Here is a 23,867-nt window from a genome sequence, read left to right as displayed (position 1 = left end):
TAAAACTATCCTCTGCTATATGCATTTTTTTTGTTAATTAAAGTAATCCAAAACTGGGATTGATATTTTTGCTCTTTTATTTTTCATTAAAGTACAATAACTTTTACCATTTTAATTTGTTTTAATAGTATATTGAAAGTATTGTTTTCTTTTAAAAATCCACTTAATTTTCTTTACCCTATTATTAAAATGGTAATTGACAAAAACAAACTACATTGTCACCAGAAGAGCAATACAAAATGTACAAGTGATATATTAAAATCATCTTTCCAGCTTGACTTTCAATGATGCATTGGGGCAACGATTTTGTGAGAAACATCTTCACCCTTAAATAAAGATTTTCTTAATTCCTTACCTGTGTGCTAATTAGATATCACCTTGTTTTCACATTAAACAGACTTCCACATGAGAAAGCAGCAAGGATGCAGTGGCGTTAATGTTTCCTTGTGTCAACCCGTATTATTTCAGTAGACATTGAAATGAGGATGCATCTTGCTGCCTTTCCAATGAAGCAAATTTAATTTAGTAATAGGTTAAAAACCATCCCTACAAAGGTGTTAATCAGAGACTTGGCTTTGTGGACACTTTTCAAAGAACAAATTTGTTAGCATAAAAATAAAGCCAGAAAATGAAGAGCTGTTTAATCACTCAATTGGATTTTTTTGCCAGCATATTTCTTTTTCTCTGCAACCCACTGCTAAATTGTGCTTCCTAGCTGTTTTTATAAAATCACTGAATCAAATCTAACTCTGATTACATCAGAGAAGGCCAGGTACCCTACACCATAAGAGGGGGTTTGAAATTTTGACTTGTCTACTTAAAGATCACCAAAATCTGATAACAAGGTCAATTACGTCCCTGGGTGGGATTGAACCACCAACCTTTTGGTTAATAGCCATATACACTAACTGATTGCGTCACAGAGACACTTAGCAAAAGTACATACTGACAAAGGCTAATAAGCATTCATCTAAAACGTTTCCTAGAAAAACTTTAAAAAGTCAATAATCTGGAGAGTTTTTGTAAGATTTTTCTTCCATCAACCAACGAAGAAACACATTGGTACTTTCCCATGATGACTGAGTGCTTCAGGATCTCTTGCACTTACATGTGCAGCAGAGTACTGCAATGGAAGCATGCTGGGCCCATAACCCAGAGGTAGGCAGATTGAAACTATCCTTTGCTATATGCATTTTTTTTTGTTAATTTAAGTAATCAAAACTGGGATTGATATTTTTGCTCTTTTATTTTTACTTAAAGTACAATAACTTTTACCATTTTAATTTGTTTTAATAGTATATTGACAGTATAGTTTTCTTTAAAAAATCCACTTAATTTTCTTTACCCTATTATTAAAAGGGTAATTGACAAAAACAAACTACATTGTCACCAGAAGAGCAATACAAAATGTACAAGTGATAAATTAAAATCATCTTTCCAGCTTGAATTTCAATGATGCATTGGGGCAACGATTTTGTGAGAAACATCTTCACCCTTAAATAAAGATATTCTTAATTCCTTACCTGTGTGCTAATTAGATATCACATTGTTTTCACATTAAACAGACTTCCACATGAGAAAGCAGCAAGGATGCAGTGGCGTTAATGTTTCCTTGTGTCAACCCGTATTATTTCAGTAGACATTGAAATGAGGATGCATCTTGCTGCCTTTCCAATGAAGCAAATTTAATTTAGTAATAGGTTAAAAACCATCCCTACAAAGGTGTTAATCAGAGACTTGGCTTTGTGGACACTTTTAAAAGAACAAATTTGTTAGCATAAAAATAAATCCAGAAAATTAAGAGCTGTTTAATCACTCAATTGGATTTTTTTTGCCAGCATATTTCTTTTTCTCTGCAACCCACTGCTAAATTGTGCTTCCTAGCTGTTTTTATAAAATCACTGAATCAAATCTAACTCTGATTACATCAGAGAAGGCCAGGTACCCTACACCATAAGAGGGGGTTTGAAATTTTGACTTGTCTACTTAAAGATCACCAAAATCTGATAACAAGGTCAATTACGTCCCTGGGTGGGATTGAACCACCAACCTTTTGGTTTATAGCCGTACACACTAACTGATTGCACCACAGAGACACTTTGCAAAAGTACATACTGACAAAGGCTAATAAGCATTCATCTAAAACGTTTCCTAGAAAAACTTTAAAAAGTCAATAATCTGGAGAGTTTTTGTAAGATGTTTCTTCCATCCACCAACGAAGAAACACATTGGTACTTTCCCATGATGAGTGAGTGCTTCAGGATCTCTTGCACTTACATGTGCAGCAGAGTACTGCAATGGAAGCATGCTGGGCCCATAACCCAGAGGTAGGCAGATTAAAACTATCCTCTGCTATATGCATTTTTTTTGTTAATTAAAGTAATCCAAAACTGGGATTGATATTTTTGCTCTTTTATTTTTCATTAAAGTACAATAACTTTTACCATTTTAATTTGTTTTAATAGTATATTGAAAGTATTGTTTTCTTTTAAAAATCCACTTAATTTTCTTTACCCTATTATTAAAATGGTAATTGACAAAAACAAACTACATTGTCATCAGAAGAGCAATACAAAATGTACAAGTGATATATTAAAATCATCTTTCCAGCTTGAATTTCAATGATGCATTGGGGCAACGATTTTGTGAGAAACATTTTCACCCTTAAATAAAGATTTTCTTAATTCCTTACCTGTGTGCTAATTAGATATCACCTTGTTTTCACATTAAACAGACTTCCACATGAGAAAGCAGCAAGGATGCAGTGGCGTTAATGTTTCCTGGTGTCAACCTGTATTATTTCAGTAGACATTGAAATGAGGATGCATCTTGCTGCCTTTCCAATGAAGCAAGTTTAATTTAGTAATAGGTGAAAAACCATCCTTACAAAGGTGTTAATCAGAGACTTGGCTTTGTGGACACTTTTCAGAGAACAAATTTGTTAGCATAAAAATAAAGCCAGAAAATGAAGAGCTGTTTAATCACTCAATTGGATTTTTTTGCCAGCATATTTCTTTTTCTCTGCAACCCACTGCTAAACTGTGCTTCCTAGCTGTTTTTATAAAATCACTGAATCAAATCTAACTCTGATTACATCAGAGAAGGCCAGGTACCCTACACCATAAGAGGGGGTTTGAAATTTTGACTTGTCTACTTAAAGATCACCAAAATCTGATAACAAGGTCAATTACGTCCCTGGGTGGGATTGAACCACCAACCTTTTGGTTAATAGCCATATACACTAACTGATTGCGCCACAGAGACACTTTGCAAAAGTACATACTGACAAAGGCTAATAAGCATTCATCTAAAACGTTTCCTAGAAAAACTTTAAAAAGTCAATAATCTGGAGAGTTTTTGTAAGATGTTTCTTCCATCAACCAACGAAGAAACACATTGGTACTTTCCCATGATGACTGAGTGCTTCAGGATCTCTTGCACTTACATGTGCAGCAGAGTACTGCAATGGAAGCATGCTGGGCCCATAACCCAGAGGTAGGCAGAATGAAACTATCCTTTGCTATATGCATATTTTTTTGTTAATTTAAGTAATCAAAACTGGGATTGATATTTTTGCTCTTTTATTTTTACTTAAAGTACAATAACTTTTACCATTTTAATTTGTTTTAATAGTATATTGACAGTATAGTTTTCTTTAAAAAATCCACTTAATTTTCTTTACCCTATTATTAAAAGGGTAATTGACAAAAACAAACTACATTGTCACCAGAAGAGCAATACAAAATGTACAAGTGATATATTAAAATCATCTTTCCAGCTTGACTTTCAATGATGCATTGGGGCAACGATTTTGTGAGAAACATCTTCACCCTTAAATAAAGATTTTCTTAATTCCTTACCTGTGTGCTAATTAGATATCACCTTGTTTTCACATTAAATAGACTTCCACATGAGAAAGCAGCAAGGATGCAGTGGCGTTAATGTTTCCTTGTGTCAACCCGTATTATTTCAGTAGACATTGAAATGAGGATGCATCTTGCTGCCTTTCCAATGAAGCAAATTTAATTTAGTAATAGGTTAAAAACCATCCCTACAAAGGTGTTAATCAGAGACTTGGCTTTGTGGACACTTTTCAAAGAACAAATTTGTTAGCATAAAAATAAAGCCAGAAAATTAAGAGCTGTTTAATCACTCAATTGGATTTTTTTTGCCAGCATATTTCTTTTTCTCTGCAACCCACTGCTAAATTGTGCTTCCTAGCTGTTTTTATAAAATCACTGAATCAAATCTAACTCTGATTACATCAGAGAAGGCCAGGTACCCTACACCATAAGAGGGGGTTTGAAATTTTGACTTGTCTACTTAAAGATCACCAAAATCTGATAACAAGGTCAATTACGTCCCTGGGTGGGATTGAACCACCAACCTTTTGGTTTATAGCCGTACACACTAACTGATTGCGCCACAGAGACACTTTGCAAAAGTACATACTGACAAAGGCTAATAAGCATTCATCTAAAACGTTTCCTAGAAAAACTTTAAAAAGTCAATAATCTGGAGAGTTTTTGTAAAATGTTTCTTCCATCAACCAACGAGAAACACATTGGTACTTTCCCATGATGAGCGAGTGCTTCAGGATCTCTTGCACTTACATGTGCAGCAGAGTACAGCAATGGAAGCATGCTGGGCCCATAACCCAGCGGTAGGCAGATTGAAACTATCCTCTGCTATATGCATTTTTTTTTGTTAATTAAAGTAATCCAAAACTGGGATTGATATTTTGGCTCTTTTATTTTTACTTAAAGTACAATAACTTTTACCATTTTAATTTGTTTTAATAGTATATTGACAGTATTGTTTTCTTTCAAAAATCCACTTAATTTTCTTTACCCTATTATTAAAATGGTAATTGACAAAAACAAACTACATTGTCACCAGAAGAGCAATACAAAATGTACAAGTGATATATTAAAATCATCTTTCCAGCTTGAATTTCAATGATGCATTGGGGCAACGATTTTGTGAGAAACATCTTCACCCTTAAATAAAGATTTTCTTAATTCCTTACCTGTGTGCTAATTAGATATCAGCTTGTTTTCACATTAAACAGACTTCTACATGAGAAAGCAGCAAGGATGCAGTGGCGTTAATGTTTCCTTGTGTCAACCCGTATTATTTCAGTAGACATTGAAATGAGGATGCATCTTGCTGCCTTTCCAATGAAGCAAATTTAATTTAGTAATAGGTGAAAAACCATCCCTACAAAGGTGTTAATCAGAGACTTGGCTTTGTGGACACTTTTCAAAGAACAAATTTGTTAGCATAAAAATAAAGCCAGAAAATTAAGAGCTGTTTAATTACTCAATTGGATTTTTTTGCCAGCATATTTCTTTTTCTCTGCAACCCACTGCTAAATTGTGCTTCCTAGCTGTTTTTATAAAATCACTGAATCAAATCTAACTCTGATTACATCAGAGAAAGCAAGGTACCCTACACCATAAGAGGGGGTTTGAAATTTTGACTTGTCTACTTAAAGATCACCAAAATCTGATAACAAGGTCAATTACGTCCCTGGGTGGGATTGAACCACCAACCTTTTAGTTTATAGCCGTACACACTAACTGATTGCGCCTCAGAGACACTTTGCAAAAGTACATACTGACAAAGGCTAATAAGCATTCATCTAAAACGTTTCCTAGAAAAACTTTAAAAAGTCAATAATCTGGAGAGTTTTTGTAAGATGTTTCTTCCATCCACCAACGAAGAAACACATTGGTACTTTCCCATGATGAGTGAGTGCTTCAGGATCTCTTGCACTTACATGTGCAGCAGAGTACTGCAATGGAAGCATGCTGGGCCCATAACCCAGAGGTAGGCAGATTAAAACTATCCTCTGCTATATGCATTTTTTTTGTTAATTAAAGTAATCCAAAACTGGGATTGATATTTTTGATCTTTTATTTTTCATTAAAGTACAATAACTTTTACCATTTTAATTTGTTTTAATAGTATATTGAAAGTATTGTTTTCTTTAAAAAATCCACTTAATTTTCTTTACCCTATTATTAAAATGGTAATTGACAAAAACAAACTACATTGTCACCAGAAGAGCAATACAAAATGTACAAGTGATATATTAAAATCATCTTTCCAGCTTGAATTTCAATGATGCATTGGGGCAACGATTTTGTGAGAAACATTTTCACCCTTAAATAAAGATTTTCTTAATTCCTTACCTGTGTGCTAATTAGATATCACCTTGTTTTCACATTAAACAGACTTCCACATGAGAAAGCAGCAAGGATGCAGTGGCGTTAATGTTTCCTTGTGTCAACCTGTATTATTTCAGTAGACATTGAAATGAGGATGCATCTTGCTGCCTTTCCAATGAAGCAAGTTTAATTTAGTAATAGGTGAAAAACCATCCTTACAAAGGTGTTAATCAGAGACTTGGCTTTGTGGACACTTTTCAGAGAACAAATTTGTTAGCATAAAAATAAAGCCAAAAAATGAAGAGCTGTTTAATCACTCAATTGGATTTTTTTGCCAGCATATTTCTTTTTCTCTGCAACCCACTGCTAAATTGTGCTTCCTAGCTGTTTTTATAAAATCACTGAATCAAATCTAACTCTGATTACATCAGAGAAGGCCAGGTACCCTACACCATAAGAGGGGGTTTGAAATTTTGACTTGTCTACTTAAAGATCACCAAAATCTGATAACAAGGTCAATTACGTCCCTGGGTGGGATTGAACCACCAACCTTTTGGTTTATAGCCGTACACACTAACTGATTGCGCCACAGAGACACTTTGCAAAAGTACATACTGACAAAGGCTAATAAGCATTCATCTAAAACGTTTCCTAGAAAAACTTTAAAAAGTCAATAATCTGGAGAGTTTTTGTAAGATGTTTCTTCCATCCACCAACGAAGAAACACATTGGTACTTTCCCATGATGAGTGAGTGCTTCAGGATCTCTTGCACTTACATGTGCAGCAGAGTACTGCAATGGAAGCATGCTGGGCCCATAACCCAGAGGTAGGCAGATTAAAACTATCCTCTGCTATATGCATTTTTTTTGTTAATTAAAGTAATCCAAAACTGGGATTGATATTTTTGCTCTTTTATTTTTCATTAAAGTACAATAACTTTTACCATTTTAATTTGTTTTAATAGTATATTGAAAGTATTGTTTTCTTTTAAAAATCCACTTAATTTTCTTTACCCTATTATTAAAATGGTAATTGACAAAAACAAACTACATTGTCACCAGAAGAGCAATACAAAATGTACAAGTGATATATTAAAATCATCTTTCCAGCTTGAATTTCAATGATGCATTGGGGCAACGATTTTGTGAGAAACATTTTCACCCTTAAATAAAGATTTTCTTAATTCCTTACCTGTGTGCTAATTAGATATCACCTTGTTTTCACATTAAACAGACTTCCACATGAGAAAGCAGCAAGGATGCAGTGGCGTTAATGTTTCCTGGTGTCAACCTGTATTATTTCAGTAGACATTGAAATGAGGATGCATCTTGCTGCCTTTCCAATGAAGCAAGTTTAATTTAGTAATAGGTGAAAAACCATCCTTACAAAGGTGTTAATCAGAGACTTGGCTTTGTGGACACTTTTCAGAGAACAAATTTGTTAGCATAAAAATAAAGCCAGAAAATGAAGAGCTGTTTAATCACTCAATTGGATTTTTTTGCCAGCATATTTCTTTTTCTCTGCAACCCACTGCTAAATTGTGCTTCCTAGCTGTTTTTATAAAATCACTGAATCAAATCTAACTCTGATTACATCAGAGAAGGCCAGGTACCCTACACCATAAGAGGGGGTTTGAAATTTTGACTTGTCTACTTAAAGATCACCAAAATCTGATAACAAGGTCAATTACGTCCCTGGGTGGGATTGAACCACCAACCTTTTGGTTAATAGCCATATACACTAACTGATTGCGCCACAGAGACACTTAGCAAAAGTACATACTGACAAAGGCTAATAAGCATTCATCTAAAACGTTTCCTAGAAAAACTTTAAAAAGTCAATAATCTGGAGAGTTTTTGTAAGATGTTTCTTCCATCAACCAACGAAGAAACACATTGGTACTTTCCCATGATGACTGAGTGCTTCAGGATCTCTTGCACTTACATGTGCAGCAGAGTACTGCAATGGAAGCATGCTGGGCCCATAACCCAGAGGTAGGCAGATTGAAACTATCCTTTGCTATATGCATTTTTTTTTGTTAATTTAAGTAATCAAAACTGGGATTGATATTTTTGCTCTTTTATTTTTACTTAAAGTACAATAACTTTTACCATTTTAATTTGTTTTAATAGTATATTGACAGTATAGTTTTCTTTAAAAAATCCACTTAATTTTCTTTACCCTATTATTAAAAGGGTAATTGACAAAAACAAACTACATTGTCACCAGAAGAGCAATACAAAATGTACAAGTGATAAATTAAAATCATCTTTCCAGCTTGAATTTCAATGATGCATTGGGGCAACGATTTTGTGAGAAACATCTTCACCCTTAAATAAAGATTTTCTTAATTCCTTACCTGTGTGCTAATTAGATATCACCTTGTTTTCACATTAAACAGACTTCCACATGAGAAAGCAGCAAGGATGCAGTGGCGTTAATGTTTCCTTGTGTCAACCCGTATTATTTCAGTAGACATTGAAATGAGGATGCATCTTGCTGCCTTTCCAATGAAGCAAATTTAATTTAGTAATAGGTTAAAAACCATCCCTACAAAGGTGTTAATCAGAGACTTGGCTTTGTGGACACTTTTCAAAGAACAAATTTGTTAGCATAAAAATAAATCCAGAAAATTAAGAGCTGTTTAATCACTCAATTGGATTTTTTTGCCAGCATATTTCTTTTTCTCTGCAACCCACTGCTAAATTGTGCTTCCTAGCTGTTTTTATAAAATCACTGAATCAAATCTAACTCTGATTACATCAGAGAAGGCCAGGTACCCTACACCATAAGAGGGGGTTTGAAATTTTGACTTGTCTACTTAAAGATCACCAAAATCTGATAACAAGGTCAATTACGTCCCTGGGTGGGATTGAACCACCAACCTTTTGGTTTATAGCCGTACACACTAACTGATTGCGCCACAGAGACACTTTGCAAAAGTACATACTGACAAAGGCTAATAAGCATTCATCTAAAACGTTTCCTAGAAAAACTTTAAAAAGTCAATAATCTGGAGAGTTTTTGTAAGATGTTTCTTCCATCCACCAACGAAGAAACACATTGGTACTTTCCCATGATGACTGAGTGCTTCAGGATCTCTTGCACTTACATGTGCAGCAGAGTACTGCAATGGAAGCATGCTGGGCCCATAACCCAGAGGTAGGCAGATTAAAACTATCCTCTGCTATATGCATTTTTTTTGTTAATTAAAGTAATCCAAAACTGGGATTGATATTTTTGCTCTTTTATTTTTCATTAAAGTACAATAACTTTTACCATTTTAATTTGTTTTAATAGTATATTGAAAGTATTGTTTTCTTTTAAAAATCCACTTAATTTTCTTTACCCTATTATTAAAATGGTAATTGACAAAAACAAACTACATTGTCATCAGAAGAGCAATACAAAATGTACAAGTGATATATTAAAATCATCTTTCCAGCTTGAATTTCAATGATGCATTGGGGCAACGATTTTGTGAGAAACATTTTCACCCTTAAATAAAGATTTTCTTAATTCCTTACCTGTGTGCTAATTAGATATCACCTTGTTTTCACATTAAACAGACTTCCACATGAGAAAGCAGCAAGGATGCAGTGGCGTTAATGTTTCCTGGTGTCAACCTGTATTATTTCAGTAGACATTGAAATGAGGATGCATCTTGCTGCCTTTCCAATGAAGCAAGTTTAATTTAGTAATAGGTGAAAAACCATCCTTACAAAGGTGTTAATCAGAGACTTGGCTTTGTGGACACTTTTCAGAGAACAAATTTGTTAGCATAAAAATAAAGCCAGAAAATGAAGAGCTGTTTAATCACTCAATTGGATTTTTTTGCCAGCATATTTCTTTTTCTCTGCAACCCACTGCTAAATTGTGCTTCCTAGCTGTTTTTATAAAATCACTGAATCAAATCTAACTCTGATTACATCAGAGAAGGCCAGGTACCCTACACCATAAGAGGGGGTTTGAAATTTTGACTTGTCTACTTAAAGATCACCAAAATCTGATAACAAGGTCAATTACGTCCCTGGGTGGGATTGAACCACCAACCTTTTGGTTAATAGCCATATACACTAACTGATTGCGCCACAGAGACACTTTGCAAAAGTACATACTGACAAAGGCTAATAAGCATTCATCTAAAACGTTTCCTAGAAAAACTTTAAAAAGTCAATAATCTGGAGAGTTTTTGTAAGATGTTTCTTCCATCAACCAACGAAGAAACACATTGGTACTTTCCCATGATGACTGAGTGCTTCAGGATCTCTTGCACTTACATGTGCAGCAGAGTACTGCAATGGAAGCATGCTGGGCCCATAACCCAGAGGTAGGCAGAATGAAACTATCCTTTGCTATATGCATATTTTTTTGTTAATTTAAGTAATCAAAACTGGGATTGATATTTTTGCTCTTTTATTTTTACTTAAAGTACAATAACTTTTACCATTTTAATTTGTTTTAATAGTATATTGACAGTATAGTTTTCTTTAAAAAATCCACTTAATTTTCTTTACCCTATTATTAAAAGGGTAATTGACAAAAACAAACTACATTGTCACCAGAAGAGCAATACAAAATGTACAAGTGATATATTAAAATCATCTTTCCAGCTTGACTTTCAATGATGCATTGGGGCAACGATTTTGTGAGAAACATCTTCACCCTTAAATAAAGATTTTCTTAATTCCTTACCTGTGTGCTAATTAGATATCACCTTGTTTTCACATTAAACAGACTTCCACATGAGAAAGCAGCAAGGATGCAGTGGCGTTAATGTTTCCTTGTGTCAACCCGTATTATTTCAGTAGACATTGAAATGAGGATGCATCTTGCTGCCTTTCCAATGAAGCAAATTTAATTTAGTAATAGGTTAAAAACCATCCCTACAAAGGTGTTAATCAGAGACTTGGCTTTGTGGACACTTTTCAAAGAACAAATTTGTTAGCATAAAAATAAAGCCAGAAAATTAAGAGCTGTTTAATCACTCAATTGGATTTTTTTTGCCAGCATATTTCTTTTTCTCTGCAACCCACTGCTAAATTGTGCTTCCTAGCTGTTTTTATAAAATCACTGAATCAAATCTAACTCTGATTACATCAGAGAAGGCCAGGTACCCTACACCATAAGAGGGGGTTTGAAATTTTGACTTGTCTACTTAAAGATCACCAAAATCTGATAACAAGGTCAATTACGTCCCTGGGTGGGATTGAACCACCAACCTTTTGGTTAATAGCCATATACACTAACTGATTGCGCCACAGAGACACTTAGCAAAAGTACATACTGACAAAGGCTAATAAGCATTCATCTAAAACGTTTCCTAGAAAAACTTTAAAAAGTCAATAATCTGGAGAGTTTTTGTAAGATGTTTCTTCCATCAACCAACGAAGAAACACATTGGTACTTTCCCATGATGACTGAGTGCTTCAGGATCTCTTGCACTTACATGTGCAGCAGAGTACTGCAATGGAAGCATGCTGGGCCCATAACCCAGAGGTAGGCAGATTGAAACTATCCTTTGCTATATGCATTTTTTTTTGTTAATTTAAGTAATCAAAACTGGGATTGATATTTTTGCTCTTTTATTTTTACTTAAAGTACAATAACTTTTACCATTTTAATTTGTTTTAATAGTATATTGACAGTATAGTTTTCTTTAAAAAATCCACTTAATTTTCTTTACCCTATTATTAAAAGGGTAATTGACAAAAACAAACTACATTGTCACCAGAAGAGCAATACAAAATGTACAAGTGATAAATTAAAATCATCTTTCCAGCTTGAATTTCAATGATGCATTGGGGCAACGATTTTGTGAGAAACATCTTCACCCTTAAATAAAGATTTTCTTAATTCCTTACCTGTGTGCTAATTAGATATCACCTTGTTTTCACATTAAACAGACTTCCACATGAGAAAGCAGCAAGGATGCAGTGGCGTTAATGTTTCCTTGTGTCAACCCGTATTATTTCAGTAGACATTGAAATGAGGATGCATCTTGCTGCCTTTCCAATGAAGCAAATTTAATTTAGTAATAGGTTAAAAACCATCCCTACAAAGGTGTTAATCAGAGACTTGGCTTTGTGGACACTTTTCAAAGAACAAATTTGTTAGCATAAAAATAAATCCAGAAAATTAAGAGCTGTTTAATCACTCAATTGGATTTTTTTGCCAGCATATTTCTTTTTCTCTGCAACCCACTGCTAAATTGTGCTTCCTAGCTGTTTTTATAAAATCACTGAATCAAATCTAACTCTGATTACATCAGAGAAGGCCAGGTACCCTACACCATAAGAGGGGGTTTGAAATTTTGACTTGTCTACTTAAAGATCACCAAAATCTGATAACAAGGTCAATTACGTCCCTGGGTGGGATTGAACCACCAACCTTTTGGTTTATAGCCGTACACACTAACTGATTGCGCCACAGAGACACTTTGCAAAAGTACATACTGACAAAGGCTAATAAGCATTCATCTAAAACGTTTCCTAGAAAAACTTTAAAAAGTCAATAATCTGGAGAGTTTTTGTAAGATGTTTCTTCCATCCACCAACGAAGAAACACATTGGTACTTTCCCATGATGAGTGAGTGCTTCAGGATCTCTTGCACTTACATGTGCAGCAGAGTACTGCAATGGAAGCATGCTGGGCCCATAACCCAGAGGTAGGCAGATTAAAACTATCCTCTGCTATATGCATTTTTTTTGTTAATTAAAGTAATCCAAAACTGGGATTGATATTTTTGCTCTTTTATTTTTCATTAACGTACAATAACTTTTACCATTTTAATTTGTTTTAATAGTATATTGAAAGTATTGTTTTCTTTTAAAAATCCACTTAATTTTCTTTACCCTATTATTAAAATGGTAATTGACAAAAACAAACTACATTGTCATCAGAAGAGCAATACAAAATGTACAAGTGATATATTAAAATCATCTTTCCAGCTTGAATTTCAATGATGCATTGGGGCAACGATTTTGTGAGAAACATTTTCACCCTTAAATAAAGATTTTCTTAATTCCTTACCTGTGTGCAAATTAGATATCACCTTGTTTTCACATTAAACAGACTTCCACATGAGAAAGCAGCAAGGATGCAGTGGCGTTAATGTTTCCTGGTGTCAACCTGTATTATTTCAGTAGACATTGAAATGAGGATGCATCTTGCTGCCTTTCCAATGAAGCAAGTTTAATTTAGTAATAGGTGAAAAACCATCCTTACAAAGGTGTTAATCAGAGACTTGGCTTTGTGGACACTTTTCAGAGAACAAATTTGTTAGCATAAAAATAAAGCCAGAAAATGAAGAGCTGTTTAATCACTCAATTGGATTTTTTTGCCAGCATATTTCTTTTTCTCTGCAACCCACTGCTAAATTGTGCTTCTAGCTGTTTTTATAAAATCACTGAATCAAATCTAACTCTGATTACATCAGAGAAGGCCAGGTACCCTACACCATAAGAGGGGGTTTGAAATTTTGACTTGTCTACTTAAAGATCACCAAAATCTGATAACAAGGTCAATTACGTCCCTGGGTGGGATTGAACCACCAACCTTTTGGTTAATAGCCATATACACTAACTGATTGCGCCACAGAGACACTTTGCAAAAGTACATACTGACAAAGGCTAATAAGCATTCATCTAAAACGTTTCCTAGAAAAACTTTAAAAAGTCAATAATCTGGAGAGTTTTTGTAAGATGTTTCTTCCATCAACCAACGAAGAAACACATTGGTACTTTCCCATGATGACTGAGTGCTTCAGGATCTCTTGCACTTACATGTGCAGCAGAGTACTGCAATGGAAGCATGCTGGGCCCATAACCCAGAGGTAGGCAGAATGAAACTATCCTTTGCTATATGCATATTTTTTTGTTAATTTAAGTAATCAAAACTGGGATTGATATTTTTGCTCTTTTATTTTTACTTAAAGTACAATAACTTTTACCATTTTAATTTGTTTTAATAGTATATTGACAGTATAGTTTTCTTTAAAAAATCCACTTAATTTTCTTTACCCTATTATTAAAAGGGTAATTGACAAAAACAAACTACATTGTCACCAGAAGAGCAATACAAAATGTACAAGTGATATATTAAAATCATCTTTCCAGCTTGACTTTCAATGATGCATTGGGGCAACGATTTTGTGAGAAACATCTTCACCCTTAAATAAAGATTTTCTTAATTCCTTACCTGTGTGCTAATTAGATATCACCTTGTTTTCACATTAAACAGACTTCCACATGAGAAAGCAGCAAGGATGCAGTGGCGTTAATGTTTCCTTGTGTCAACCCGTATTATTTCAGTAGACATTGAAATGAGGATGCATCTTGCTGCCTTTCCAATGAAGCAAATTTAATTTAGTAATAGGTTAAAAACCATCCCTACAAAGGTGTTAATCAGAGACTTGGCTTTGTGGACACTTTTCAAAGAACAAATTTGTTAGCATAAAAATAAATCCAGAAAATTAAGAGCTGTTTAATCACTCAATTGGATTTTTTTGCCAGCATATTTCTTTTTCTCTGCAACCCACTGCTAAATTGTGCTTCCTAGCTGTTTTTATAAAATCACTGAATCAAATCTAACTCTGATTACATCAGAGAAGGCCAGGTACCCTACACCATAAGAGGGGGTTTGAAATTTTGACTTGTCTACTTAAAGATCACCAAAATCTGATAACAAGGTCAATTACGTCCCTGGGTGGGATTGAACCACCAACCTTTTGGTTTATAGCCGTACACACTAACTGATTGCGCCACAGAGACACTTTGCAAAAGTACATACTGACAAAGGCTAATAAGCATTCATCTAAAACGTTTCCTAGAAAAACTTTAAAAAGTCAATAATCTGGAGAGTTTTTGTAAGATGTTTCTTCCATCCACCAACGAAGAAACACATTGGTACTTTCCCATGATGAGTGAGTGCTTCAGGATCTCTTGCACTTACATGTGCAGCAGAGTACTGCAATGGAAGCATGCTGGGCCCATAACCCAGAGGTAGGCAGATTAAAACTATCCTCTGCTATATGCATTTTTTTTGTTAATTAAAGTAATCCAAAACTGGGATTGATATTTTTGCTCTTTTATTTTTCATTAAAGTACAATAACTTTTACCATTTTAATTTGTTTTAATAGTATATTGAAAGTATTGTTTTCTTTTAAAAATCCACTTAATTTTCTTTACCCTATTATTAAAATGGTAATTGACAAAAACAAACTACATTGTCATCAGAAGAGCAATACAAAATGTACAAGTGATATATTAAAATCATCTTTCCAGCTTGAATTTCAATGATGCATTGGGGCAACGATTTTGTGAGAAACATTTTCACCCTTAAATAAAGATTTTCTTAATTCCTTACCTGTGTGCTAATTAGATATCACCTTGTTTTCACATTAAACAGACTTCCACATGAGAAAGCAGCAAGGATGCAGTGGCGTTAATGTTTCCTGGTGTCAACCTGTATTATTTCAGTAGACATTGAAATGAGGATGCATCTTGCTGCCTTTCCAATGAAGCAAGTTTAATTTAGTAATAGGTGAAAAACCATCCTTACAAAGGTGTTAATCAGAGACTTGGCTTTGTGGACACTTTTCAGAGAACAAATTTGTTAGCATAAAAATAAAGCCAGAAAATGAAGAGCTGTTTAATCACTCAATTGGATTTTTTTGCCAGCATATTTCTTTTTCTCTGCAACCCACTGCTAAATTGTGCTTCCTAGCTGTTTTTATAAAATCACTGAATCAAATCTAACTCTGATTACATCAGAGAAGGCCAGGTACCCTACACCATAAGAGGGGGTTTGAAATTTTGACTTGTCTACTTAAAGATCACCAAAATCTGATAACAAGGTCAATTACGTCCCTGGGTGGGATTGAACCACCAACCTTTTGGTTAATAGCCATATACACTAACTGATTGCGCCACAGAGACACTTTGCAAAAGTACATACTGACAAAGGCTAATAAGCATTCATCTAAAACGTTTCCTAGAAAAACTTTAAAAAGTCAATAATCTGGAGAGTTTTTGTAAGATGTTTCTTCCATCAACCAACGAAGAAACACATTGGTACTTTCCCATGATGACTGAGTGCTTCAGGATCTCTTGCACTTACATGTGCAGCAGAGTACTGCAATGGAAGCATGCTGGGCCCATAACCCAGAGGTAGGCAGAATGAAACTATCCTTTGCTATATGCATATTTTTTTGTTAATTTAAGTAATCAAAACTGGGATTGATATTTTTGCTCTTTTATTTTTACTTAAAGTACAATAACTTTTACCATTTTAATTTGTTTTAATAGTATATTGACAGTATAGTTTTCTTTAAAAAATCCACTTAATTTTCTTTACCCTATTATTAAAAGGGTAATTGACAAAAACAAACTACATTGTCACCAGAAGAGCAATACAAAATGTACAAGTGATATATTAAAATCATCTTTCCAGCTTGACTTTCAATGATGCATTGGGGCAACGATTTTGTGAGAAACATCTTCACCCTTAAATAAAGATTTTCTTAATTCCTTACCTGTGTGCTAATTAGATATCACCTTGTTTTCACATTAAACAGACTTCCACATGAGAAAGCAGCAAGGATGCAGTGGCGTTAATGTTTCCTTGTGTCAACCCGTATTATTTCAGTAGACATTGAAATGAGGATGCATCTTGCTGCCTTTCCAATGAAGCAAATTTAATTTAGTAATAGGTTAAAAACCATCCCTACAAAGGTGTTAATCAGAGACTTGGCTTTGTGGACACTTTTCAAAGAACAAATTTGTTAGCATAAAAATAAAGCCAGAAAATTAAGAGCTGTTTAATCACTCAATTGGATTTTTTTTGCCAGCATATTTCTTTTTCTCTGCAACCCACTGCTAAATTGTGCTTCCTAGCTGTTTTTATAAAATCACTGAATCAAATCTAACTCTGATTACATCAGAGAAGGCCAGGTACCCTACACCATAAGAGGGGGTTTGAAATTTTGACTTGTCTACTTAAAGATCACCAAAATCTGATAACAAGGTCAATTACGTCCCTGGGTGGGATTGAACCACCAACCTTTTGGTTTATAGCCATACACACTAACTGATTGCGCCACAGAGACACTTTGCAAAAGTACATACTGACAAAGGCTAATAAGCATTCATCTAAAATGTTTCCTAGAAAAACTTTAAAAAGTCAATAATCTGGAGAGTTTTTGTAAGATGTTTCTTCCATCCACCAACGAAGAAACACATTGGTACTTTCCCATGATGAGTGAGTGCTTCAGGATCTCTTGCACTTACATGTGCAGCAGAGTACTGCAATGGAAGCATGCTGGGCCCATAACCCAGAGGTAGGCAGATTAAAACTATCCTCTGCTATATGCATTTTTTTTGTTAATTAAAGTAATCCAAAACTGGGATTGATATTTTTGCTCTTTTATTTTTCATTAAAGTACAATAACTTTTACCATTTTAATTTGTTTTAATAGTATATTGAAAGTATTGTTTTCTTTTAAAAATCCACTTAATTTTCTTTACCCTATTATTAAAATGGTAATTGACAAAAACAAACTACATTGTCATCAGAAGAGCAATACAAAATGTACAAGTGATATATTAAAATCATCTTTCCAGCTTGAATTTCAATGATGCATTGGGGCAACGATTTTGTGAGAAACATTTTCACCCTTAAATAAAGATTTTCTTAATTCCTTACCTGTGTGCAAATTAGATATCACCTTGTTTTCACATTAAACAGACTTCCACATGAGAAAGCAGCAAGGATGCAGTGGCGTTAATGTTTCCTGGTGTCAACCTGTATTATTTCAGTAGACATTGAAATGAGGATGCATCTTGCTGCCTTTCCAATGAAGCAAGTTTAATTTAGTAATAGGTGAAAAACCATCCTTACAAAGGTGTTAATCAGAGACTTGGCTTTGTGGACACTTTTCAGAGAACAAATTTGTTAGCATAAAAATAAAGCCAGAAAATGAAGAGCTGTTTAATCACTCAATTGGATTTTTTTGCCAGCATATTTCTTTTTCTCTGCAACCCACTGCTAAATTGTGCTTCCTAGCTGTTTTTATAAAATCACTGAATCAAATCTAACTCTGATTACATCAGAGAAGGCCAGGTACCCTACACCATAAGAGGGGGTTTGAAATTTTGACTTGTCTACTTAAAGATCACCAAAATCTGATAACAAGGTCAATTACGTCCCTGGGTGGGATTGAACCACCAACCTTTTGGTTAATAGCCATATACACTAACTGATTGCGCCACAGAGACACTTTGCAAAAGTACATACTGACAAAGGCTAATAAGCATTCATCTAAAACGTTTCCTAGAAAAACTTTAAAAAGTCAATAATCTGGAGAGTTTTTGTAAGATGTTTCTTCCATCAACCAACGAAGAAACACATTGGTACTTTCCCATGATGACTGAGTGCTTCAGGATCTCTTGCACTTACATGTGCAGCAGAGTACTGCAATGGAAGCATGCTGGGCCCATAACCCAGAGGTAGGCAGATTGAAACTATCCTTTGCTATATGCATTTTTTTTTGTTAATTTAAGAAATCAAAACTGGGATTGATATTTTTGCTCTTTTATTTTTACTTAAAGTACAATAACTTTTACCATTTTAATTTGTTTTAATAGTATATTGACAGTATAGTTTTCTTTAAAAAATCCACTTAATTTTCTTTACCCTATTATTAAAAGGGTAATTGACAAAAACAAACTACATTGTCACCAGAAGAGCAATACAAAATGTACAAGTGATATATTAAAATCATCTTTCCAGCTTGAATTTCAATGATGCATTGGGGCAACGATTTTGTGAGAAACATCTTCACCCTTAAATAAAGATTTTCTTAATTCCTTACCTGTGTGCTAATTAGATATCACCTTGTTTTCACATTAAACAGACTTCCACATGAGAAAGCAGCAAGGATGCAGTGGCGTTAATGTTTCCTTGTGTCAACCCGTATTATTTCAGTAGACATTGAAATGAGGATGCATCTTGCTGCCTTTCCAATGAAGCAAATTTAATTTAGTAATAGGTGAAAAACCATCCCTACAAAGGTGTTAATCAGAGACTTGGCTTTGTGGACACTTTTCAAAGAACAAATTTGTTAGCATAAAAATAAAGCCAGAAAATTAAGAGCTGTTTAATCACTCAATTGGATTTTTTTGCCAGCATATTTCTTTTTCTCTGCAACCCACTGCTAAATTGTGCTTCCTAGCTGTTTTTATAAAATCACTGAATCAAATCTAACTCTGATTACATCAGAGAAGGCCAGGTACCCTACACCATAAGAGGGGGTTTGAAATTTTGACTTGTCTACTTAAAGATCACCAAAATCTGATAACAAGGTCAATTACGTCCCTGGGTGGGATTGAACCACCAACCTTTTGGTTTATAGCCATACACACTAACTGATTGCACCACAGAGACACTTTTCAAAAGTACATACTGACAAAGGCTAATAAGCATTCATCTAAAACGTTTCCTAGAAAAACTTTAAAAAGTCAATAATCTGGAGAGTTTTTGTAAGATGTTTCTTCCATCCACCAACGAAGAAACACATTGGTACTTTCCCATGATGAGTGAGTGCTTCAGGATCTCTTGCACTTACATGTGCAGCAGAGTACTGCAATGGAAGCATGCTGGGCCCATAACCCAGAGGTAGGCAGATTGAAACTATCCTTTGCTATATGCATTTTTTTTGTTAATTTAAGTAATCAAAACTGGGATTGATATTTTTGCTCTTTTATTTTTCATTAAAGTACAATAACTTTTACTATTTTAATTTGTTTTAATAGTATATTGAAAGTATTGTTTTCTTTTAAAAATCCACTTAATTTTCTTTACCCTATTATTAAAATGGTAATTGACAAAAACAAACTACATTGTCACCAGAAGAGCAATACAAAATGTACAAGTGATATATTAAAATCATCTTTCCAGCTTGAATTTCAATGATGCATTGGGGCAACGATTTTGTGAGAAACATTTTCACCCTTAAATAAAGATTTTCTTAATTCCTTACCTGTGTACTAATTAGATATCACCTTGTTTTCACATTAAACAGACTTCCACATGAGAAAGCAGCAAGGATGCAGTGGCGTTAATGTTTCCTGGTGTCAACCTGTATTATTTCAGTAGACATTGAAATGAGGATGCATCTTGCTGCCTTTCCAATGAAGCAAGTTTAATTTAGTAATAGGTGAAAAACCATCCTTACAAAGGTGTTAATCAGAGACTTGGCTTTGTGGACACTTTTCAGAGAACAAATTTGTTAGCATAAAAATAAAGCCAGAAAATGAAGAGCTGTTTAATCACTCAATTGGATTTTTTTGCCAGCATATTTCTTTTTCTCTGCAACCCACTGCTAAATTGTGCTTCCTAGCTGTTTTTATAAAATCACTGAATCAAATCTAACTCTGATTACATCAGAGAAGGCCAGGTACCCTACACCATAAGAGGGGGTTTGAAATGTTGACTTGTCTACTTAAAGATCACCAAAATCTGATAACAAGGTCAATTACATCCCTGGGTGGGATTGAACCACCAACCTTTTGGTTAATAGCCATACACACTAACTGATTGCGCCACAGAGACACTTTGCAAAAGTACATACTGACAAAGGCTAATAAGCATTCATCTAAAACGTTTCCTAGAAAAACTTTAAAAAGTCAATAATCTGGAGAGTTTTTGTAAGAATTTTCTTAAATCAACCAACGAAGAAACACATTGGTACTTTCCCATGATGAGTGAGTGCTTCAGGATCTCTTGCACTTACATGTGCAGCAGAGTACAGCAATGGAAGCATGCTGGGCCCATTACCCAGAGGTAGGCAGATTGAAACTATCCTCTGCTATATGCATTTTTTTTGTTAATTAAAGTAATCCAAAACTGGGATTGATATGTTAGCTATTTTATGTTTACTTAAAGTACAATAACTTTTACCATTTTAATTTGTTTTAATAGTATATTGACAATATTGTTTTCTTTCAAAAATCCACTTAATTTTCTTTACCCTATTATTAAAATGGTAATTGACAAAAACAAACTACATTGTCACCAGAAGAGCAATACAAAATGTACAAGTGATATATTAAAATCATCTTTCCAGCTTGAATTTCAATGATGCATTGGGGCAACGATTTTGTGAGAAACATTTTCACCCTTAAATAAAGATTTTCTTAATTCCTTACCTGTGTACTAATTAGATATCACCTTGTTTTCACATTAAACAGACTTCCACATGAGAAAGCAGCAAGGATGCAGTGGCGTTAATGTTTCCTGGTGTCAACCTGTATTATTTCAGTAGACATTGAAATGAGGATGCATCTTGCTGCCTTTCCAATGAAGCAAGTTTAATTTAGTAATAGGTGAAAAACCATCCTTACAAAGGTGTTAATCAGAGACTTGGCTTTGTGGACACTTTTCAGAGAACAAATTTGTTAGCATAAAAATAAAGCCAGAAAATGAAGAGCTGTTTAATCACTCAATTGGATTTTTTTGCCAGCATATTTCTTTTTCTCTGCAACCCACTGCTAAATTGTGCTTCCTAGCTGTTTTTATAAAATCACTGAATCAAATCTAACTCTGATTACATCAGAGAAGGCCAGGTACCCTACACCATAAGAGGGGGTTTGAAATTTTGACTTGTCTACTTAAAGATCACCAAAATCTGATAACAAGGTCAATCACATCCCTGGGTGGGATTGAACCACCAACCTTTTGGTTAATAGCCATACACACTAACTGATTGCGCCACAGAGACACTTTGCAAAAGTACATACTGACAAAGGCTAATAAGCATTCATCTAAAACGTTTCCTAGAAAAACTTTAAAAAGTCAATAATCTGGAGAGTTTTTGTAAGATGTTTCTTCCATCAACCAACGAAGAAACACATTGGTACTTTCCCAGGATGAGTGAGTGCTTCAGGATCTATTGCACTTACATGTGCAGCAGAGTACAGCAATGGAAGCATGCTGGGCACATAACCCAGAGGTAGGCAGATTGAAACTATCCTCTGCTATATGCATTTTTTTTTTTATTAAAGTAATCCAAAACTGGGATTGATATGTTGGCTCTTTTATTTTTACTTACAGTACAATAACTTTTACCATTTTAATTTGTTTTAATAGTATATTGACAGTATTGTTTTCTTTCAAAAATCCACTTAATTTTCTTTACCCTATTATTAAAATGGTAATTTACAAAAACAAACTACATTGTCACCAGAAGAGCAATACAAAATGTACAAGTGATATATTAAAATCATCTTTCCAGCTTGAATTTCAATGATGCATTGGGGCAACGATTTTGTGAGAAACATTTTCACCCTTAAATAAAGATTTTCTTAATTCCTTACCTGTGTGCTAATTAGATATCACCTTGTTTTCACATTAAACAGACTTCCACATGAGAAAGCAGCAAGGATGCAGTGGCGTTAATGTTTCCTGGTGTCAACCTGTATTATTTCAGTAGACATTGAAATGAGGATGCATCTTGCTGCCTTTCCAATGAAGCAAGTTTAATTTAGTAATAGGTTAAAAACCATCCTTACAAAGGTGTTAATCAGAGACTTGGCTTTGTGGACACTTTTCAGAGAACAAATTTGTTAGCATAAAAATAAAGCCAGAAAATGAAGAGCTGTTTAATCACTCAATTGGATTTTTTTTGCCAGCATATTTCTTTTTCTCTGCAACCCACTGCTGAATTGTGCTTCCTATCTGTTTTTATAAAATCACTGAATCAAATCTAACTCTGATTACATCAGAGAAGGCCAGGTACCCTACACCATAACAGGGGGTTTGAAATTTTGACTTGTCTACTTAAAGATCACCAAAATCTGATAACAAGGTCAATTACGTCCCTGGGTGGGATTGAACCACCAACCTTTTGGTTAGTAGCCAGACACACTAACCGATTGCGCCACAGAGACACTTTGTAAAAAGTACATACTGACAAAGGCTAATAAGCATACATCTTGAACGTTTCCTAGAAAAACTTTAAAAAGTCAATAATCTGGAGAGTTTTTGTAAGATGTTTCTTAGATCAACCAACGAAGAAACACATTGGTACTTTCCCATGATGAGTGAGTGCTTCAGGATCTCTTGCACTTACATGTGCAGCAGAGTACAGCAATGGAAGCATGCTGGGCCCATTACCCAGAGGTAGGCAGATTGAAACTATCCTCTGCTATATGCATTTTTTTTGTTAATTAAAGTAATCCAAAACTGGGATTGATATGTTAGCTATTTTATGTTTACTTAAAGTACAATAACTTTTACCATTTTAATTTGTTTTAATAGTATATTGACAATATTGTTTTCTTTCAAAAATCCACTTAATTTTCTTTACCCTATTATTAAAATGGTAATTGACAAAAACAAACTACATTGTCACCAGAAGAGCAATACAAAATGTACAAGTGATATATTAAAATCATCTTTCCAGCTTGAATTTCAATGATGCATTGGGGCAACGATTTTGTGAGAAACATCTTCACCCTTAAATAAAGATTTTCCTAATTCCTTACCTGTGTGCTAATTAGATATCACCTTGTTTTCACATTAAACAGACTTCCACATGAGAAAGCAGCAAGGATGCATTGGCGTTAATGTTTCCTGGTGTCAACCTGTATTATTTCAGTAGACATTGAAATGAGGATGCATCTTGCTGCCTTTC

General features: G+C 34.3%; 2 non-coding genes across 2 annotated transcripts; both read right to left on the bottom strand.

Annotated features, from left to right (window-relative positions):
- Positions 1-17,208: 17,208 nt before the first annotated feature.
- On the bottom strand, positions 17,209-17,282 carry TRNAY-AUA (transfer RNA tyrosine (anticodon AUA)). Its single transcript has one exon. It is a non-coding gene; the product is annotated as a tRNA-Tyr (tRNA).
- A 5,765-nt stretch (positions 17,283-23,047) lies between these two features.
- Positions 23,048-23,121, bottom strand: TRNAS-ACU (transfer RNA serine (anticodon ACU)). Its single transcript has one exon. It is a non-coding gene; the product is annotated as a tRNA-Ser (tRNA).
- Positions 23,122-23,867: the final 746 nt, after the last annotated feature.

Source organism: Pseudophryne corroboree, chromosome 3 (genome assembly GCF_028390025.1).
Source record: "Pseudophryne corroboree isolate aPseCor3 chromosome 3, aPseCor3.hap2, whole genome shotgun sequence".
NCBI lineage: Eukaryota > Metazoa > Chordata > Amphibia > Anura > Myobatrachidae > Pseudophryne > Pseudophryne corroboree.
Note: the sequence above shows the minus strand (reverse complement) of the source record. Positions and strands in the feature narration are given on the sequence as shown.